Here is a 22,984-nt window from a genome sequence, read left to right on the forward strand (position 1 = left end):
GTCTCTCCAGATTTCAGGGTGTTTCCTGGTTTCAGCAGTTTTCCCTGGGACATCGGTTCTCTAATGGGTCTAAGAAAAGTCATTCATTTTTCGGTTTGTTCAGCTTTTTCTTTGAGGATTGGAGTGATGGCTTCTAAAACTCTTCTGGGTCAATTTTTTTCAACATGTCTTAATGCTTTTCCATAGTGATGTACAAGATATTATTATTTAAATCTCCTTTGTATGTCTAGTTTTATCTCCATTATCATTCCTAATATCAAATATTTTTATTTGCTATCTTGTTTTCTCTAATTTGCATCATCAGAGGATTCAGTAATGTCAGCGTTATTGAATTAAAAATAATTCCTATTGAATTTGTCAATGTTTTCTTCTTTCCTATATATTTAATTTCTTATTTTATCTTTCTTCTTCCTTGCGTAAGTTTTATTTGCAACTTTTTTTTTTTCTGTCCTTAAATTGGATGCATGGTCTATTTGATTTCTTTCTTCATTGTCTAACGATATATGAAACTAGTAAAAAATGTCTGCCTTGAGCATTGTTCTATTTTAAGATCTATACAGGATCAGATCTACAACAAGAACTCAAAAGATTAGACAGGGACCTTAGGAGGCAGTGAGTTTATGCTAATGAGGGAGGAGGAACTCAGAAAAGGAGGGCGAAAATCGTTGTGCAACTTCAAGAATGAAATCAATGTCACTGAATTGTGCAAGTAGAGACTGTTAAATTGGTGTGTTTCACTGTGTATATTCTCAACAACAATGAGCTAATAACCCTTACTTCTATTACTGCATTCCATAGGATTTTATAGTTTTTGTTTCAGTATCATTATTTTTAAAATAGTTTGTATTTTCGGTTTTAACTTCCTCTTTGACACAGAGGTTGATTTGAAGCGGAGATTTTGTATTTCATTTCAAATTTTTTCCAGTTTATTGCTTTTCTGTTAATGTCTAGATTTATTGCATTGTATTACTAGACTGTAAAATGTATAGTTTCAAATGGGGCAGTTCAGTTGAGGTTTTCTTTGTGATCTAGAATATAAACTTTTTTTGTAAATATGTTATGAGCTTTGAAAAATGATGTTTTCCGTTTGTAGAGCATATAGTTCTGCAATCAATTAAAGCAACTTATCCAATTTATGTATGACTTCATTCATTTGCCAACTTCTTGAGCTGTGAAAAAAAGAGATGATTTTAATTTGTTGATACATTTATGCTTTTATCAATTTCCGTTTATAATGTTAACAGCTTTTAAAATATTTTAATGCTATGTCATTCAATACATAAGTATTACTAATTATGAGAACTTCATTTTAGGGTATTGTTTTACCAATATAAGTAATATTCTACTTTTTATGTGTTGTTATATAAATTTGAATTTGAATTCAAATATTATTATGGACATTTCCATATCCCCCAGCAAGAGACTGATGCCAACTTAATTTTTTTTTATTTTTTAATATAAAAGTTTTTTTTCTTTCCTTATTTACAGATTTTTTTCAAGACTTATAACCCTTTAAATTATTATTTAAATTATGATCTTTTAAAGTATGAGCAGTGATAGGCTGAAAAAATGAAGAGCCAACTTAAAAAAAAAAAATCAAATGGTTACAAGACTTGCCCACCACCCATCTGTCAGTTTGTTATACTGTGGTGGCTTGCGTGTTGCTATGATGCTGGAAGCTATGCCACCAGTATTTCAAATGCCAGCAGGGTCACCCATGATGGACAAGTTTCAGAGGAGCTTTCAGACTCAGACAGACCAGGAAGAAAGGCCTGGCAGTCTGCTTCCAAAAATTAGCCAGTGAAAATCCTGTGGATCACAACAGAATATTGTCAGATGTAGTGCGGGAAGATGAGAACTCTAGGCCCTCAAAATACGCAGCGGCCACAATAATGGACATGAGTATACCAATGATTGTGAAGATGGTGCAGGACTGTGCAACGTTTTATTCTCTTGTGTATGGGGTCATCATGAGTTGGAACCGAGCCAACACAATGGCAACAATAACAAGACTTGTAACATAAAGCAAAGCAAAATAAACAATACATTCCCCCCTCTTTCTCCCATTTCCTACTCCACAAAAGCAACCACTTCCAACTGATATTTAAAAATGTACTTCTATAGTGGAAACCCTGGTGGCGTAGTGGTTAAGAGCTATGGCTGCTGACCAAAAGATCAGAAGTTTGAATCCACCAGACACTCCTTAGAAAATCTATGGGGCAGTTCTACTCTGTCCTATAGGGTCACTATGAGTCGAAATTGACTTGACAGCAATGGGTTTGGTTTTTTGTTTGTTTTTAAATAACTCTTTTTAGCGTGCTTACATTGCTATTTGAATTTTCAACAGAATCTAACTCTTTTGTTACTACCAGATTAATGTTATACAAGCCACTTTTTATGCCTCTGAACCTCAGAGGAGTTATTCCGGTTCTAATGCATTTAGTGTTGAGGTGAGTCCCATTTGAAATGTGTGACACTCAACAAACTGAAGTTGTAGCCTCATTGTCGTGTAGTTAAGCATTCTATTAGGTGATGCTTCCTGGTTGTGTTACTTTTGTAAACGTTTGCCTTTTTTTCCTTTATTTTTGTGAGATAAGGCTGACAAGCCTAATTATGGCTTTCTTGTGTGATAGTTTGGGAGTCCTGATGGGTTTGTTTTGGTTTTTCTGTGTTATATTTGCAACCTAATAGAAAGGTGCCTGCAATACACTACTGATCTAGCTCTCATTGGTATATTGTCATATCACAGATCGATGGCACCACAGTGCCACTTACTTTATTGGTGGTTTGTATTACCAGATTATATTTCTCAAAATCTATATTGCCAACCAACACACACTAAATTAGTAAGTGTGCTTTCCAGTATTGAAAACACAGTCCATCCAAAAAAAAAAAAAAAATTAAGGAGAAAAAAGTAGTAAAGAAACCAATCCTTGTTTTAGTCTTTTCTTAACCCCATTCACCTGGGTTCCGTAAGTAACTGGGGCTACTGACTCCTGAGAGTTTGGCATGTTCTGTGATGTAAACTGTGACCTTCTTGGTGTTTCTTGCTGGCAGTTTAGGAGTCCTTTTTCTGCAGTATGCTGCATCAATTACACCCATCCATTTACTTTTCAGCTTCCCAAATTTTGTTTCTACTCTGTCCCTCATCATTCTTCTGTCCCATTTTGAATTTTTACCATTAAATATTCTCATGATACCAATGCTTCATACCAAATAAAAGATGGCTGAAAGAAAATTTCAAGACTATAACCAGTTGCGTAGAGTTTATTCCAACTCATGGCACCCCCTGCATGCAGAGTAAAACTGCATTCTGTCAGGTTTTCAAGGCTGTGATCTCTTAGAAGCAGATAACCAGGTCTTTCTTCTGAGGTGCCTTTAGATGGGTTTGAATAGCCAACCTTTCAGTTAGTAATCAAACCTAACTGATTGTGCCACCCAGGGACTCCCTTCAAGGCTATTGGGGCATGAAGGTGGGGAGCAGGTGTAATTTATCATAGGTTGTTAAATGCAGATGGTGGAAAAAGTTTTAACATTGCCACACCTTGCTGGTAAATATTCAAGTTGACTCCAGATTTCCCATTACTTTTTTAAACACGGATTACAGAATTGTAACACCCCAACTTCTCAGTTTTTACACATTCACCTTTTATAAGCTTGAAATAGCTTTCCAAATGATTATTTTAATTTTCATATGTACAAGCCCGTTCAATTCTTCCAGCTCAATTCCAGTGAGAATAGATTGTCATCTGACATGGATGGTTACTAATATTCTTATTGAATCAATTGTTCAAAAATCAAGAGTTAAAGCTATTTGAAAAAAAAAAGTTGAATCTGCAAAAATCTGTATTGGTCTGATGATTCCTTAATGAAAGTAACACTGCAATTTTACTTTGTTTATTGTGGTTTAGAAATGCACAAACTCGATCGCTCCCTGAAGGCCACATAGTCCAAATCTACAGTCCCTTTTCTTAAATACTTGGGACGAGACAAACTCAGAATTCTTTTTCTTTTAAATTTTTATTTTAGGAAATTAATAAAGGACATATACCCTATTTTGCGTAACGTTTCCAGCTGGACTTGAGGCAACACACCATGATCGAACGCATAAAACTGTATGAATGGTGACACTAAATGGGATAAATAAAGGCTCAAAATCTCTTCCAGGTCAGACGGGGTTTCACCACCAAAGGAGCTATGAAAAAAAACTTTGTTTTCAGAGCATTTTGACTTTCTTAATTATGGTCAGGATATTAGGGACCTTTCCCTTGTCCACTTTTCTTCCATTAGTTAGAATACAGGGATAAAATCTGACCTTTGAGATGGAAATGAATAAAAGAGACAGTAGGGTCTCCCAACAAATTGTTAACATGCTTATTTGAATTGACCTCTAATTTCCAGGGCATATTTTGGGATGAAGTTGCCAATTACAGTCTAAAGATAAGGAACATTCTGATCGTGTGGTTGGGAGAGTGAGATTGATCTCTTGAGGTCAAAAATGTGTTGCTAAGTGAAATGGAGCACACAGGGTGGGACTCATTTGAGCCTACAGAAATGTCTTCACTGTTTCACCTTAGTCTCTTCCAAAATCATCCTCTTTGTTAACAGTTCTAACTATTAGGCCGGCAGCAGAGCTCAGTGCAATTTGCATTATAATTCATTGCCATCCCTGGGGAATGTTTCCCAACAATCCTCATTAAAGCTGTTACCTACAGGTCAGATGGTGAAGAAATGATTACACATACTTAAGAACCCAAAATGCAGATTGACAAATTACCCCTGGACCTGGAGGAGGAGTGAAGGTTGAAAAGGAAGGAAGGGAGGGAAGGAACAGAAGGAAGGAAAAAATGGAAGGAGGGAAGGAAGGAAAGGAGGGAGGGGGAGCTCATTGCCTCAGCTCCTTCACCATCAAATGTCACAACTACACCCTTGGGATGTGCCTCAGTCAGCCGGACTTTAGAATGTTACCCAAACCAAACCGAACTCCTTGCTGTCCAGTCAATTCTGACTCACAGCAATCCTATAGGACAAAGTAGAACTGCCCCATAGGGTTTCCAAGGAACAGGTGGTGGATTCCAATTGCCAACCTTTTGGTTAGCAGCTACATTCTTAACCACTGTGCCACCAGGCCTCCTCACCCTTGAGATAATCACCCCAGCTGTGGCAACAGGGCGAGAGAAGGTCAATTCATTACTTGGGGTCAGGAGGGAGCGAGGGAAGGAAAGGAAGGAGGAAGAAAGAGGAGGGAGGCAAGGAAGGAAGATGGTAGCTGGGGAAGGAGGGAGGAACATTTCATAATCTCATTCATTCCTTTCTACAAATAAGTGAACAGTGCCATAGAAAGTTGACGTGATTAGCCTCTGTGGTGAGAGTTCAAAGCTCTGGTACCGATATAGGTCCTGAGCCTCCAGCTTGCCCTTTATTCTTTTCCACTCTCCTTCATTCTCACTTTTCGGAGGACTTGGCAGAGGTGGAGCAATGAAGGCACTTGCATTTGGGAAGTGTCCTTGGCTCCAGTTCAAAGAAAGTTTAAGGAAATAAAGCTGCTCAGAGCTGTAGCTTGCAGAGATGCGGTAAGCGTTCAAATCTTGGTTCTACTATTGCAATCATGTTACCTGACTGCTGCGATTCCCAGTGATTTCCTGCCCTCTCCAATACCTACGCCTCAGAACTCGGGTTCTCAGGAACCATTTCTATCCTTGCTGGAAGAGGCAAGGAGGAAATCAGGCACCAACAAGAATCTCATCTGTGTCCTCTTGTAGTCCAAGGAGGCCCAGGCATGAGGACCCCGTTGCCCGTGGAGCTGAGTGCTGCTCGCCCCATGGCTGTGTGCAGCACCCACTCGAGGCTCTGCATTCTTAACCTGCTCAGCCCTTGCTCTGCTCCCATGTTCTCCCAACTTCAAAATCCTGTGCTGCATGGAGTCTCAGCTCTCCCCTGTGGTCTCTGGGTTGGACCCTCTGACTCTTCCCTCTAAGAAGGGCTTCTGGACCCCAGAGGCAGAGCTGGCACGGGCAGAGAGTGCAAGTTCTCCTGTGAGCACATTCTCCAAAAGCAGAAATTTTCAGACCTGTGACATATAGGAAAGGTGGTAAGAGCCTGCACCAACCCATCAGAATGGGAGGACCTGACTGTACTTCCACCTGGAGCCCAGTGCTCTTGTGACCTGGCTCTCCAGTGACAGGTAAACCGCTATCTCCAAGTTGCACCTGCTCTCAGAAGAGGACAGAGAAGGGAAAAGGACACTCTTCCCACTATGGCTACGAAACAGAGCCCCTGTGTCTTCCCCTCCTCCCAGGGAGAGCTCTGCTCTAAGAGGCACCCTCACACCTGCCTGCATTTTAATTAATATCATCCCACCATCTATCAACAGCAAGTCAACATGCTTCACACCAGGGGAGAAAAACAATCCTCGCCTTGTCAGCCCTGCCTCTCCAGGAGCAGCTGAGGGTCTCAACCCCCCCTGACTCTCTGCCACCTCTTTTTCCCTGGGGGCTGTTGACAGGGTGCAGTGCAGTGTGCCACCGAGATGGCTGTGGCATCAGAAGGTGGCAGCATGGGAACGTGGCAGAATGGGTTGGGACCGACTATTGGTCAGGCACAGGCACTCTGTGCTCAGGGCTTGCTGGTCCTCAGAGTAATGTTCTGAGATGGGAATTGCTGTCACTGTCTTAACAGAGGGGGCCTGGGGTTTAGAGAAATACAGGGACTGCCTTATTAGTATGATGCTAGTCTGGGCTTAGGGGTGCAGAGCTGGCCCCTGAATCCTCACAGGGTCTCTCTGCCTCACTTCGCTACCACCCCACTGGCAGCCTGGGAAGGGGCTGGCCTTGAACACCTCTCCAAGTGGCAGACTGGGGATGGCAGGGTCTTCCCTCTTTGCCTCAGCTCCTTCACACTCACACTTTGCAGCCAACACCCTTGGGATGCTCCTCAGCCTGCTGGATTTTAGAGTGTTACCCAGACAATCGACATCTTTTTCTGAGACTTGAGATGATTGCCCCAACTGTGGCAGCAGGATGAGAGGAGTTAGGTGGAGTCAGGGGGCGTGATCCCAGCACAAGCCTGTTTGTACCTAAAGCGTTGTGTGCGTACACGTGCGCACACCCACAGGAGAGTGTGGGCGTCAGAGAAGTATATGATTGTGACTAGGAGTGTGTTGATTGTGTCTATCTGTGCATACACAGAGCTGTGTGTTACTTGTGGGTACATGCTACTATTCTAGCTTGGAGGTAAATACTGTAGAACAGGGTAGCATGGATCCACCCAGCCTGCACTGGGTTCAAATTTATCAAACGTTTCTGAGCCTTACTTTCCTCATCTGTAAAATGGCAACGAGGTGATTCAGTGATAGTGTATGTAAAGCCCCAGTGCAGTCTTTGGCACACAGTAAACACCCAATAAACTGCAGGTACTAACTTGTTTGTGAAGTAGACGGTCAGGGAAAATGAGGGAAGCCCTCAATGAGATGGGTTGTCACAATAGCCACAACAATGGGCTCAAAGCCATCAAAGATCATGGACCTGGTGCAGGACCCGGCAACTTTGATTTCATTATACATAAAGTCACCGTGAGTCGAAGTCCACCCCATGACAACAACAATCATAGGAGTCACAGGGTGGTGCAAACGATTAGTGCACTCAGTTGCTAACGAAAAGGTTGAAGTCCATCCAGAGAAGTTGCCTCAGAAGAAAGGCCTGGTGATCTACTATTTAAAAAATCAGCTGTCGAAAACTCTAGAGAGCACAGTTCTACTCTCACACGCATGGGGTCACCATGAGTCAGAGTTGACCCAACGGCAGCTAATTTTAACTGTAAATTCACCTAATACTCGCAGAGACTGTGCCTTTAATAAGAGAGGCAGTAAGTACTGACACATGTGAAATAACTTCTGACGCTGTTAAGAATGAACCCCACTCCTCCTGTTTTTCCCAAGGATGCAAAGAGACGCCTCTTTCTGAGCTGAGCTCCCTCCCCTGCTCTTCTTGGTGAACCCCTAGGTTCTGGAAAAATCTCCATCTGCCTTTAAAGCTGGCTTCTATCATCCTTATTAAAGAAAACTCCACTCAGCTGGGTCCTCAGCTACTTAGTAACAATTGTCCAATTTCCAGCCTCACTTCCTTTTATCACAGAATTGCCTGAGCAGGTGGTCCTCTGCAGCTCCTCTTCTTCACGTGGGATAATGCCTGCCTTTGTGCTCAGCCTGGCAGGAGTGGCCGCCTGGGGGGGACTCCAGGGATTGAGTCTGTGCCAGCCCTGGAATTTCTATCCTGGGTGATTCCGATGGAGGTGCTGGGCCCTCTCCAAAGTACGTAAACTAGGGGAGCAGGTCTAAATAATCAACCAACCAGTTGCTATTGAGTCGGTTTTCACTCATGGCAACCCCATGTGTCGTGTTAGCAGCTTATGTGCCCAGCTGCTAAACGAAAGGCTGGAGGTTTGAGTCCCAGAGGCATCTCAGGAGAAAGGTCAGGTGATCTGCTTCTGAAAACCCAGCCACTGAAAACCCTATGGAGTCTTGGGGTCTCCAGGTCTAAAGGAGGCCCTCCAAACAAGGCAGAAGCCATAAATAGCAACTGGGGGGCAGGACATCAAGAGTCACAGGGAGAAAGGCTGAGCTGTGACCTGGAGAGCATCTCTAGATTTTCTCATCTGGATAAAAATGGTCACCTCCCTTTTCAGAGTTCCTAAACTCGCCCCGGCTTCCTTTAAGGGATTAGGTCTTAACCCCTTGCCCCAATGCCTTGGTAGAAGGAATTCTGGTTTCCCAAATTTCAAAATGCTCACTCTCTTCTCTTTTTTCCTGTTCCTATTCTTTTCTCTCACTCCCTTGGAAATCGTTTCACAGTTCAAGTAAACAAGAACGCTTTCTGGAGTGGGAAGTTTATCGCTATGCCCTTGGCAGTGCCGAGGTGTTTCTGCACCAGAGCCCACAATCTGAAAGGACAGGTGCTGTCTGAATGATGCAGGAAAAAAGAGGTAAGAAAGGAGATAGAGATGAAAGGGGCAAAGATGATGGAGACAAAAACAAAGCCCTTTCAACTTTCCACTAAACCAAGAGTCCTCTCTGATGCCAATCACGATGGTGGCAGGAATGATGGTGGGAGTGGGCCTGGAATAGTGGCTTTCGGGGAAATACTGCCAATGTGGGGACAATGACGGTGGTGGCAGTAGTGGCACTGGGGATGGGAGTGATGGCGATGATGATGATATGGAAGTCACTAAGATGGTGGAGGTGAGTAGAGCCATTATCTAGAATATTCTCATTCTATGTTTTTTTTATGTCTATTCCATTCCTACCTACCTCACTGCTTAGTGGAAAGAATCGAGATTTGGCAGTCAGATTTCTTACACTTTTGTTACCTTTTAAGTCTTACCTTCTTTGGGTCTCATTTCGCTTATCTACAAAATGTAGGAACCAGAGTAGGTAGATTCAAATTGCCACTTCTTAAATTGTAAGATTTCAGGATGTCAGGCTTAATTCTAGTCCTGTCTTCTCCCAAATACTCTAGGCCACAAATCTGTTTCTTTTGTGTATTGAGAACACGTGGTGTCTAAACTATTCCTACATTAGCAGGGACTGCTATGCTGTTAGCAGCGTCCTGGTCTTGGGTTCCCATATGAAAAGGATTATTTTTGATTCAGTGCCTGGAGCAACCCACATATATCAGATGCTCAAGCCTTATTGTGAAGACAGTTGAATTTTGTCCTGTGGTTGCTTCTGAAGGGTTTTAGACAAGGGGTACAGCATGTTCCCAGCAATTTAGAAAGGCCTTCTGGATGGCAGGATAGAGAATGGGCACAATTCAGTGAGGTAGAGAAAAAAAGACTCAATAGGAAAATCTCATAAGGGTCCAGGGTTTCTGATAAAACCCAACAGAAGGCAGTGGTAGTAGGACTGAAAGGCAGCAAAGGGCAAAAATCAAGAGGGATGTAGTAGGAGGAATTAAGTTCAATGACTTATTGGATCTAGAAAGTGAGGGAATGGGATGAATTTGGACTGGTTCTAAAATGTCTTGCTAGGGTGACTGGGTCTCTTAGAAAGGGTGTGAGGAGCAAGTTGATCATGAGGAGAGGGTAGAGACGAGACCATTTGTCTTTACATCTTTGGTCTTGGTGTGGTACACATGTCCGATAATCTGGGAGGGAACCTAGTAAACTTCTTTCTCTTCCTGTCCGTCCTTACCCACATCTCAGCAGCCCACAAGGTTCTACTGATCAGAGCTCTAGCTGCTCTGAAGAAGCTGGAAAGGAGAAAGCAGAGGGGGCCTCACAGAATCAAGAAGTCATTGGTTTCATTTCTCAGTGACCAAAATGCCTCTGTCCCAAAATGACCTATAATCAATCTCCCTTAAATGATCCCCAAAGAGGTCTGAGCTTGATGTAGTTGAGTAATGGGCCTTCCCCCCTCCCCCTCTTTTTTTCTTTTTGAACTCAAAGCAATTTCCATTTTATGCCTTTTGTCTCTTCATCCAAGCAAATGTCGGTGGGATCTGGCAACCTGAGTTCAATAGCCAGTCCTTTTGGTCTTTCAAAGGCTATGGATGTAATAAGAGCACTCAACCCTTCTGAAGATATGCAAATCCGTGCATTTCAAAGATTTACATTCATCCTTCACAGGCCCTGAAATATAAATATGAAATACCCAGAACCTTGTCACTTCAGTAATAATTAAGCTGATGGCCTATTATGTTCGATTGCAAATCAATATAGTATCTTTTGGTGCCACTTGAGTTCTTGAGGGTTGGCGCGGGGCCAGCTCCAGTTATACAATTGAATTGCTGCAGCTGCCGGGGAAACTTCGCTGCCGTCCCCATTCAGGAAGAATAGGCGGGTAACAATGGTGACCAGCCTCCCTGCAGTAATTGTGTACGAGGACACATTTCCAATGGGGTTTTTGTTCAGCAGGTGCTGTTATTTTAGTTTAATTTGAATTCTGAAATATGGAGGAGAGAAGGAGACTAATCTTAACAGCATCTAACCTACAGCTGTTCGAAAGAGGCCAGCAAACAGCATATGTTGCTTAGATGGAAATCATAATTGCTCATTCTCCCTGGGATGTTGGCCCACCAATGTGGAGCCTCTGAAATTAGCCGGCATTTTTCCGGCATTTTCCTCGGTGGCAAGGCCTCTGCTTAGCTCAGGAAGAACTATTCTAGAGCGGCTTGCTCTCCAAGAAGCTTTTGCTGCTGCTCCTTCTCCTCCTTCTCCTTCCTTCTTTCTCTTTCTTGGCCAGCTGAGATGAATTCCAGATGCTACCCAAAACACATCCTGGGTTGGCGTCCTCTCTTGAGGCTGCTATGGGGAGGTATTAAGAAATAGGGACTGCAGAGGGCTGTTGGCTACCCCAGTGAGGACTCCCTCTGTGGATACAGTGACCCATACTTCTGAGTGGGGGCTGCTACAGGCAAGGAGAAGAAAAAACAATTATAGCATCCATATAAATACTCTCATCTGGATAAGAAATAACACCCACATGGCGTGCTCCTATCCACAAAACAGTTCATGTTTTGGGTTGTTTATTTATATCCTTACAATACTCTTGGGAAGGAGATGATACTATTCCCATTTTATAGGGTGAAAGGCTGAGGTTTACGGAGGTCAAAAGACAAATCCAAAGTTAGTAATTGCTGGGACCGCACCGTCTAAGCCCTCTAACTCAAAAATTCTCTTCCATATACAACGAAACCTGTGACAGCTGGAACTGGACAGGACTGCTTGTTTTTCTGGGCCTCACATGTTTTCCACCTTTGGCATGGTACAGCCTTACCACTTTTCTATCGCTTGTTTTAGTGGAAAATATTTTATTTTCCTTCTCTAACAGGTTTCCGTCTTACGTGGGCAGCCGCTTTCGCCGGTTTTATTGTACCAGCTGCCTCTTTTTTGCTCCAGTGACTTCCTTCAGCTCCCTGATTGATAAGAGGAACTGCAAAATTGGCTCCCTTCGGCCTCTAAGCCTGTGATAATGAATACAAGACCAAGCCTGAATTGGTCTGGTCTCTATACTGGAAACTAATATGTCCATGATTTGGGGTCTGGGCTTAGGAAAGATCAGAGATGTGGCATACTAAATGACATTCTTCCTTCCTTCCTTCCTTCCTTCCTTCCTTCCTTCCTTCCTTCCTTCCTTCCTTCCTTCCTTCCTTCCTTCCTTCCTTCCTTCCTTCCTTCCTTCCTTCCTTCCTTCCTTCCTTCCTTCCTTCCTTCCTTCCTTCCTTCCTTCCTTCCTTCCTTCCTTCCTTCCTTCCTCCCTTCCTCCCTTCCTCCCTTCCTCCCTTCCTCCCTTCCTCCCTTCCTCCCTTCCTCCCTTCCTCCCTTCCTCCCTTCCTCCCTCCCTTCCTTCCTCCCTCCCTTCTTTCCTTCCATCCTTTCTTCCTACAGTCCTTCCCTCTTTCCTTCCTTCCCTTCTCCATCCTTTTCTCCCTTCTTCCCACATTTACTAAGCCCTGACTATAAAGCAGACAATGGACTTGGCACTGCAGGGGATGCAAAGATGAACAAGAAGCTTAGCCCAGAAAAGGATGAACCCAAATAAAATCGTAAAACAGTATGATCATTGCCATATGAGCAGGATGTACAAAGTGCTGGGGCCCTTGTCACAGAGAAAGGAATCAGAGGGGAGGCAACCACCAAGACAGATTTTGAAGGACGTGCAAAAGCCTTGCAAGAAAAGGAGATGGGGCTTCCAGACCTGGCATGAGTTACTGGTCTCACCCTATCATGTTAATAGGGAATGAAGGGGTTTGTTAATAGAGAATGAGGGGGCTAAGGGCTTGAAGAGTAGACTGATGAGACTAGAGTCCTGTCGGAGGCACCATGTTCAGGCGTACCAGGGCTGGGATGAACACTGGATGTAAGCTGGGACCTGAAGAGGAGGGGTCGGGCACAGACGCCTATTCCCAGGCCCTCCTGGCTTGAGAAGGTGGGACCTTCCTGGCTTATTCGGAGTGTGGTCAGAGCAGTGCTTTAACCTAGATAGGTCTGTGCACCTGGATTCCACAGCGGTTGCACAATCCTCTGGTTAGGAGCGTGGCTTTGGAATCATACAGATCTGGGTCCTAAAAATGAGTCTAGAAAAGAAGCATAAAATGGCCTTTAAGGGCATGGACTTTGAAGTCAGACTGCCCATGGTTGGATCCTTATTTCGCCACTTCTCCCTGAGTGAATATCACTTAATTGTCTCGTCTATACATGGGAGATGATAATCTGTAATTGATGGGGTGCTGTTTAAACCAAGTAATGCAGTTAAAATATTAGCACGGTGCTTGGCACTTGGAGCCAGTAAGTTTCAGCTGTTAGTAGTGATGTAGTAGCGGCGGTGGCAGTAGGAGGAGGTAATAACAGTGGTGGTAGTAATGCTGTTGTTAGCCGCTGTGGACTCGGCTTCAACTCTTAGTCACCCCATGTGACAGAGCAGAACTGCCCCACAGGGTTTTCTAAGGTGTAATCTTTATGGGAGCAGATCACCAGGTCTTTTCTCTCCTGGAGCTGTTGGGTAGATTGGAATCACCAATCTTTTGGTTAACAGCTAAAAAAAAGCTAAGCACCTAACAATTGTGCCACCAGGGCTTCTTGATGGTAGTAATAGTAGTGGTAATAACAGTGTTGTTGTTGTTAGGTGCTGTCAAGTCGATTACAACCCATAGCGACCCCATGCACAACAGAACGAAACACTGCCCGGTCCTGCACCGTCCTCACAATCGTTGCTGTGCTTGAACCCGCTGTTGCAGCCACTGTGTCAATCCACCTCGTTGAGGGTCTTCCTCTTTTCCACTTACCCTCTACTTTACCGAGCATGATGTCCTTCTCCAGGCTTTACTTCTTCCCAAACCAGATTTGTTCCTTCTTTGGGCAGTCGATGGTATATCCGATATCCCTCGCCAACACTGCAATTCAAAGGCATCAGTTCTTCTTCTGTCTTTCTTAATCATTTTCCAGCTTTCACATGCATATCAGGTGATTGAAAACAGCATGGCTTGGGTAAGGTGCACCTTAGTCGTTAAGGTGACATCTTTGCTCTTCAACACTTTAAAGAGGTCTTTTGCAGCAGATTTGCCCAATGCAATGCGGCTTTGGATTTCTTGACTGCTGCTTCCATAGGCATTAATTGTGGATCCAAGTAAAATGAAATCCTTGACAACCTCAATCTTTTCTCTGTTTGTCATGATGTTGCTTATTGGTCCAGTTGTGAGGATTTTTGTTTTCTTTATGTTGAGGTGCAATCCATACTGAAGGCTGTGGTCTTTGATCTCCATCAGTAAGTGCTTCAAGTCCTCTTCACTTTTAGCAAGCAAGGTTGTGTCATCTGCATGATGCAGGTTGTTAATGAGTCTTCCTCCAATCCTGATGCCCCATTCTTCTTCATATAGTTCAGTTTCTCGGATTATTTGCTCAGCATACAGATTGAATAGGTATGGTGAAAGGATACAACCCTGACACATACCTCTCCTAACTTTAAACTACTCAGTGTCCCTTTGTTCTGTTCCAGCAACTGACTCTTGATTCATGTACAGATTCCTCATGAACACAATTAAGAGTTCTGGAATTCCTATTCTTGGCAATGTTGCACATAATTTGTTATGATCCACAAGTCAAATGCCTTGGTATAGTCAATAAAACACAGGTAAACATCTTTCTGGTGTTCTCTGCTTTCAGCCAGGATCCATCTGACATCAGCAATGATATATCCCTGGTTCCTTATCCTCTTCTAAATCCAGCTTGAATTTCAAGCAGTTCCTTGTCGATATACTGCTGCAGCCACTTTTGAATGATTTTCGGCAAAATTCTGCTTGCATGTGATATTAATGATATTGCCTGAAAAATTCTACATTTGGTTGGATCACCTTTCTTGGGAATAGGCATAAATAAGGATTTCTTCCAGTCAGTTGGCCAGGTAGCTATCTTCCAAATTTCTTGGCATAGATGAATGAGCGCTTTCGGTGCTGCATCTGTGTGTTGAAACATCTCAGTTGGTATTCCATCAGTTCCCGGAGCCTTGTTTTTCGCCAATGCCTTCAGAGCAGCTTGGACTTCTTCCTTCAGTACCTTCGGTTCCTGATCATGTTACCTCCTGAAATGGTTGACTCTTGATCAATTCTTTTTGCTACACTGACTCCGTGTATTCCTTCCAGCTTCTTTTGATGCTTCCTGCGTAATTTAGTATTTCCCCATAGAATCTTTCAATATTGCAAGCTGAGGCTTGAATTTTTTCTTCAGTTCTTTCAGCTTGAGAGGTGCTGAGCGTATTCTTCCCTTTCGGTTTTCTATCTCCAGCTCTTTGCACATGTAATCATAATACTTTACTTTGTCTTTTTGAGCCACCCTTTGAAGTCTCCTATTCAGCTCTTTTACTTCATCATTTTTTCCTTTTGCTTTAAAAAAAAAAAAAAAAAAATTCAAGAGCAAGTTTCAGTCTCTTCTGACATCCATTTCGGTATTTTCTTTCTCTTCTGTCTTTTTAATGACCTCTTGCTTTCTTCATGTATGATGTCCTTGATGTCATTCCACAACTTGTCTGATCTTCAGTCGTTAGAGTTCAACGTGTCAAATCTATTCTTGAGATGGTCTCTAAATTCAGGTGGGATATACTCAAGGTCATACTTTGGCTCTCATCAACTTGTTCTAATTTTCTTCGGCTTCAACTCGGACTTGCATATGAATAATTGATGGTCAGATCTGCAGTCAGCCCCTGGCCTTGTTCTGACTGATGATATTGACCTTTTCCACTGTCTTTTTTGCACAGATGTAGTCGGTTCGATTCCTGTGTATTCCATCCGGTGAGGCCCATGTGTATAGCTGCCATTTATGTTGGTGAAAAGGTATTTGCAATGAAGAAGTCATTGGTCTTGCAAAATTCTATCATGCAATCTCTGGCATTATTTCTATCACCAGGGCCATATTTTCCAACTACTGATCCTTCTTCTTTGTTTCCAGCTTTTGCATTCTAATCACCAGTAATTATCAGTGCATCTTGTTTGCAGGTTTGATCAATTTCAGACTGCAGAAGCTGGTAAAAATCTTTAGTTTCTTCAACTTTGGCCTTAGTGGTTGGTGCATAAATTTGAACAATAGTTGTATTCCTTGTAGGCATGTAGATATTATCCTGTCACTGATAGACTTATACTTCAGGATAGGTCTTGATATGTTCTTTTTGACAATGAATGCAATGCCGTTCCTCTTCAAGTTGTCATTCCAGCATAGCAGTAGCCCAAAGGATTGTCCGATTCAAAATGACGAATATCAATCCATTTCAGGTCACTAATGCCTAGGATATCAATTTTTATGCATTCCATTTTATTTTTGATGATTTCCCACTTTCCTAGATTCATACTTTGTACATTCCAGGTTCCGATTATTAATGGATGTTGGCAGCTGTTTCTTCTCATTTTGAGTAGTGCCACATCAGCAAATGAAGGTACCAAAAGCTTTACTCCATCCACGTCATTAAGGTTGACTCTACTTTGAGGAGGCAGCTCTTCCCCAGTCATCTTTTGAGTGCCTTCTAACCTGGGGGACTCATCTTCCAGCACTATATCAGACAATGTTCCACTGCTATTCATGAGGTTTTCACTGGCTAATTCTTTTCAGAAGCAGACCACCAGGTCCTTCTTCCTAATCTGTCTTAGTCTGGAAGCTCAGCTGAAACCTGTCTGCCATGGGTGATCCCGCTGGTATTTGAATACAGGTGGCATAGCTTCCAGCATCACAGTAACACGCAATCCCCGACAGTGTGACAAACTAACAGACACATGGGGGAGTAATAACAGTAGTGGTAGTAAGAGCAGTAACATAAGAGCAGTGAGTAGTATTATTAATAGTGGTGGTAATAGTAGCAGTTATGGAGTGGTCCAAAATGTTCGCAGTTCAAACCCACCAGATGCTCTGCAGAAGATGTGGCAGTCTGCTTCTGTAAAGATTTACAGCCTTGGAAACCCTGTAGGGCACTTCTACTCTGTAGGGTCGCTATGAATCAGAATAGACTCAATGGCAGTGGGTTAATGGTGGTACTGGTAGCAACAGTAGTACTAATAGTAGTAGTGGCAGTAGCATTGACATTTTCTACCACATATTACCTTAGGAAAGTTTCTGTATTTCATCCTTACTAAAAACTGAGATGAATGATACCTTTCTTACAGCTGTGATGATGTTAACAAACACTCCAACTCCACAGACATTTACTGAGCACTCTAAACATATGTGAAATTGCTTATAGCCCAGGGTCTGTCATGGAATTTGACCAAATGTTGGATAAGTTTAAATTTGAAAACCTCTCATGGGTTAAGTAACCAGGTGTTTTTTTCCCTGATTCTTTCTTTGCAGACAAAGCAATGACCTTGTAGAGGAAGACAGCCAGACTGCTTTAGTCTAAACTCTATAGAGCATAAGCCAAGGGCAGGGACCACATCCGTCTCCTTCACCATTGTTTCCCCATGGGCTAGCACCATGCTTGGCATAACAAGTATTTAAGTAATACACTTGTTTGATGAGTATTAGTTGAATGTAGATTGGATAGAAAACTCTAGCTGCGTAAGTAAAAGATCACAGAGATACTAGAAGAATCTCTACCACAGAGGAAGGAGATAACATTTTTGGCTCTTAGCCTTTGGATCAGACACAAAGGAAAGAAACTCAGTGCTGGAACTGCTTTGGATGGAAGAGCTCTGGGGCTTCCTGTGTGAATGTGGAGAGAATCTGCTATGTAACATCTCCTTCTGCCTCTATGTTTTTACTCTAAGCAAGCCAGACAGACCCAAGACATCCATGAGTGGGAATTTATTTTGGCAACTCCAGTGAGGAAGAGAAGCCAAGAGCCTGAGGCTATTCTATTAAACACCACATGTTAATCTCAATCTATCCTGGGTCATCCCAGCAAACATTCTCATCTCAAGGGAGGGTAATCCAAGATCAAGCAGCTTCTTTGAAAGGCTTATTCTCTTCATGGCTGAGAATAAAGGAAGATGTAAGGAGTTCCTGGGTGGCCCAAATGGTTATTTGCTTGACTACTACCTGAAAGGTTGGCAATTTGAACTCACCCAGAGGTGCCTCAGAAGACAGGCCTGACAATCTTTTGAAAGATCATAGCCTTGAAAACCCTACAGAGTACAGTTCTATTTTGCAACACATAGGGTCACCATGAGATGAGTTGGAATTGACTGGATGACAACTGGTGGTAAGTGAGATCTGGGAAGGAAGCAGCCTATCAGTGCTGGCATGATCAATTTAGAAAGCCCATTCCAACTCCCAAAGTATGATGTTATAGGAATGTGGGACCTCTGATCTGCTGATGCGTCACGTCCCAAAGACCTCGGCATGGGAGGGTGCCAGCTCTGAGAGGAGACTTATGAGATGCTGGCCTTCTGCTGACTGGTGTCTCACCCCATGAGGTGTGTATCCCACCCCCTCTACTCTCCATCTTCTTCACAGATTATACATTATAAAGAAATTTTGTAATTCTTGGTGATGGTAGGGCTACTGGCCAGGGGAAACTGAGCTGCAGAGTGGACAAGAGTCTTGTCAAAGGATTCACAGTTAGTTAGCATCAGAGCTGGAACGTGACTTACAATCTTCTAGCTCCAGATTCACTGTCAGTGTGGAAGCAGTATCGGGCTTGTTGGAATCAGGAGAGCCGAGTTCTAAGCCTGACACCTCCTCTACTTCCAAGCCATGTGAGTCTCACTTAAGCCACCTGTATAATGGGAAAATAATACCATTATTGAAGATTTGCTGTCAGAACTGAGACGATTAATACCTTTTAAAGGGGCTTCATGAAGGAATTTCAAGGGCTGTTTTGGTGAGACTTGAGTGAGGAAAAGACCATAGGAGTAGGTGGGCTTCAGATCTCTCACCAAAGCTTCAATAAGAGAAGCTCTTCTGTCGTTTTTAAATGTTGAGACTCTAGGGAATTTTTAATATGAAAAAAAGATGTTTCTCTGCTTTAAGAAAGAATTTGGAAACCACTAACTTATGTCAAGTGCCTAGTATGTATTAGGCACTCAATAAATATCACTTGCTTCTTCTCTCAACCTCTTTTTCAAAAAAATCTTGTCAGTTGACATTTCCAATGGCCTTTACACAGTGGTTAAGAGATCAGATGCTAGCCTAAAGGTTGGCAGTTCAAATCCACCAGCGGCTCCTTGGAAACCCTATGGGGTCATTCTACTCTGTCCTATAGGGTCACTATGAGTTGAAATCAACTCGACAGCAGTGGGTTTGGTTTGTTTTTTTTTACTTCTTGTGCTTTTAAAAGTTAAAAAAAAAAAAAATACAGTAAATGCTTGCCACTTGCACCTAATTATGAGAATGGTTGGTCCAGTGATTCTGTGGGTTGAGATCACAACTCTGGTGCTTACCTCTTAATCCATTAGTTCCAGATGACCATCCAGGGACTCATTTTTCTTCGGGGTGACTTCTTTCTGCAGCCAAAATTTCCTGGACCTGCCTGAACTCCCATCTCCATGCAGCTCCCCTTTCACTTAGCTGTGCTGATAAATGGCCAACGAGGTCTGGTTTCAGCAACGGGCACGTTTCACTAGAAAACAATTAAAGTGACCAAAACCTGCTGAGATCTAGTAAATATTCCCTCATCCACCTGAACAGATGCCTGTTACAGCAGAAGAAAAATATAGCTCCCGGAGTCAGGGACTTTGCTCTGGTCTAGAGCTCCGAGCACAGGTGTCGAAAAATACTGAATGCAGGGTAGACGATCTTGCTATAGGAAGGACATCAGGGAAGAGGGAAAGATGGGGTGCCAGTGGGTGGGTTTCTATTCATGTAGAAATGATACCCAGAGATCCTCATATATGGATATGACCCCCTCTTAGCATAGATGGTGACTCAGACATGTAAGCTCCTTCTTAAAAGCAGCACAGAATATCTTTGAGTCCCTGTACAGGGCCCAGAACAGGGCCCTAAGATTTAGCAGCAGTTATCAACAGAGGCACACCAATGAAAAATAGTGCTTATAGCAAGCACTGAAGTTGCGCCCCTCTCCAAGCATCTGACGCCCATCTTTTAGACACCTTTACCATAGTCTCAGCTTAAAAATACAAGTCACGCTCGTTAATCTTTTACTTAAAACAGAATGGCACTATGTGAAAATTACAACTGCACCTCCCTTGCTTTCACTGATGAAAATTGGTCTATGATGTGCTCAAATCTTTTTTTTTTTTTTCCTTCTCTTTCTACACTCAGCAGAGCAAGATCACACAGTCTGCTTTGACCCTTGAAGGCTCTCAAATACGAAAATATTAGCTTTAACTTGCTAAATGATCTCTCATAGCTGGCGATGGAAACTGTGATGGTTAATAGAAACTGCTCAGTGGCGCCCCCTTCAGGTGGCTCCCAGGGCATGTGTCATAGCAGCCATGCCTTAGATACGCCTCTGGTTGTCAAGCAAAGAAGAAGCCTGCCTAGGAGGTGCAGGGAAAGTTTCTTAAAATGGGGCTAGAAGAGAGGAAGCAAGGAAAGGGAACTTCTGACTGCAGGACACATACTACCTGCCAGGCACTGGGTCAGGCACACATACACCTACTCGATAATAAGATCCATTGCAGTTGTTATTTTTTTGATTACTGATTATGTGCCAGCTGTTTTATTTTCATCGTCTCTAATTGTTGAAATGACCCTGCTAAAAAAAAATAGGAATAATTATTCCCTTTTTGTAGACGAGAAAACAGAGGCTCACAGAGGTTCAACACCTTACCAAAGTCCACCTGCTGACCAGAATCAGAGCCAGGAAATAAAAAACGTTCTTTCATCTATGCCACAATGATTCCCAACTTTTCTTTGTTTGTTTATTTACTTAATAATCACAAAGTAATTACAGGAAACATGTTCAGAGTGGTTAAGTAATTTGTCTAAGGTCACACAGCAAGTACGTGTTGTGGCAGGTTCTGTCAGAGCACAGAGCTGATGCCTTTTATCAGATAACACATTCTTTCACCAGTGTGGACTTGGCTGGCCCTGTGGGAAAGGGCAAAGCTGGAGTGTAAAGACTCAGAGGCTGGAATAAGCTCCTATCTGCAGGAAGGTAAGGCCACCTGCCTGAACTGAGGAGGTAGAGGGAGAATTTGTGGGCAATGGGGGGGCCCAGGCTATGGAGAGCTTTAAAAGTCAACTGGTGGGGTATAAGTGCCATGAAGAGGAAGTCAGGAGGCTACTGAAGCTGTGTGAGTAGGAGGATACAGGAGGTAGTGCTGGGGGGGTCTCCCTGACCCTGAACCTTTAAATCAGACCACCTGTTAGGTGATAGGCATGCTTTTAATGGTTTGACGATGGCAAATGCTGGTTTATCACTAAGCTGAAGAAGCTTAGGTGCCAGGGTTCCTCACTTCTAGGGCCCCTTCCTAGGTGCTGGGCAGTACCCTTGAACTGATAATTTTGTGTGATTTTGTTAAGGAGGTTATCCAAACTGTGTCGGTTTCAAGTCTGACCAAACCCGATCTGTCTGCTGAAGACCCAAGAGAATTCTGACCTTACCCTGTGAGTCCTCTCTTCCCCATGAGCTCCTGAGAGAGCTGTACCGACATCAGACACAAACCTTTTATGCCCCTCCACCCCTCAAAAAGATAAATAAATAAACCCTGGGACCAATTTCCCTGTAAGGAAGCCGGAGTAGGAGGATGGAAGTAGGGTGGGGAGGAAGCCAGCAGAGAGGGGAGGAGGGGCTAGGGAAAAATTGCCAGGCCTCCAGGGGCCGGGCGGCATGGGGACTGGTGAGGTGAGTGTCCAGCCTCACCCTTATGATTGTCCCATGGAGTAGAAAAAGGAGCTGAAAAGCCAGTCAGGGGTGTAGAGAGGATAATGTGCAATGAGGGCAATTGCTAAATTTCTTCTCCTTCCAATTTCAAGATGAATAGCCAATGATAGCTGCAACAGGTCAGCAGAAATGCCACCCCCCTCTTGTCCGGACACCTCAATCAGGCGTCTTTCATATTTGTGGCACCTTGGCTTGTCATTCTGGACTCACACATGGGGGCAAGTACTCCCTTTACCCCTCTACCCTCTCCACACCTCTGAAGCAAGTAGAGCCTGGAATCCTGCTTTTTAAGGCACAATGGCTCCACTCACTGTATCTATGATCTATTATCCCCGAGGGTCCTAAGGTGGGCTTGGTGTGAAGGGGAGGCTCACATTTCTCCGCTCCTTGGCCAACTAGCTCATAAGCACTAAGAGGAATCGTGAGACCTTCTGCTTAGTTCAGGGCCAGAGTCCTGGACTTTCTTGCTCCCTTAGCACCTAACCCATTCACCAGCTGCTGTGTTCTGGCAGGTTCTCCATGGAGGTAAGGGTTCCTGGGTTTCTTGTGCCTTCATCAGGGCTCTTGGCGGGGGCCTAGCTAAAGTGGGGGAGAGTTTACCCTGGGGGAGGGGACAGGAGGAGTCATGCATCCCTCTGTGGCTCCCATACCCTCAGGCCTGCAAGCCTTCCTTAGACTATACTCTCTGGCTGGGGAGCCTTGTCACTCTGCTGTCCCTTTCCCTGGGATTGCTCAGGACATGAGAATTGCTGTTTCTGAGTTCACGTTAGAGCTTCATGAACCAGGAATTAGAAGCAAATCTCAGCAAGCTGAGCAAGTTGAGCCAGCAGGTGTCAGGCTATAAAGCCAAGCCCTTGTGCTCTGTCTATCAGACTCTGGTGGACCTAAAGGACACAAAGCCTTGATCCTGGCTCCACTTTCTGTCCTCACCCCAATGTCCTCTCAGGCCTCACCCTAGTGTTCTTTATTCTCTCCATACTGTGCTCTGGGTAATAAAAGATTGGACATGTTAAATTCTCTGGCTTCCCCTTCTCTGCTGACTTTTAAACACAGTTTTGCCCCAATACTCATGCTATCTGATCTCTGAGCATATTGTTTTATTCCTCTGAGCCTCAGTTTTCACCTCTGCAAAATGGAGACATCAATCTTCACCTCAAGGATCATGTGGGTGGTAAATGCACATTTGAGGGTTAGCACATAGTTGGCACTCCATATACGCTTGTACTG

The sequence above is a fragment of the Elephas maximus genome, chromosome 7, assembly GCF_024166365.1.
Source record: "Elephas maximus indicus isolate mEleMax1 chromosome 7, mEleMax1 primary haplotype, whole genome shotgun sequence".
Classification (NCBI taxonomy): Eukaryota; Metazoa; Chordata; class Mammalia; order Proboscidea; family Elephantidae; genus Elephas; species Elephas maximus.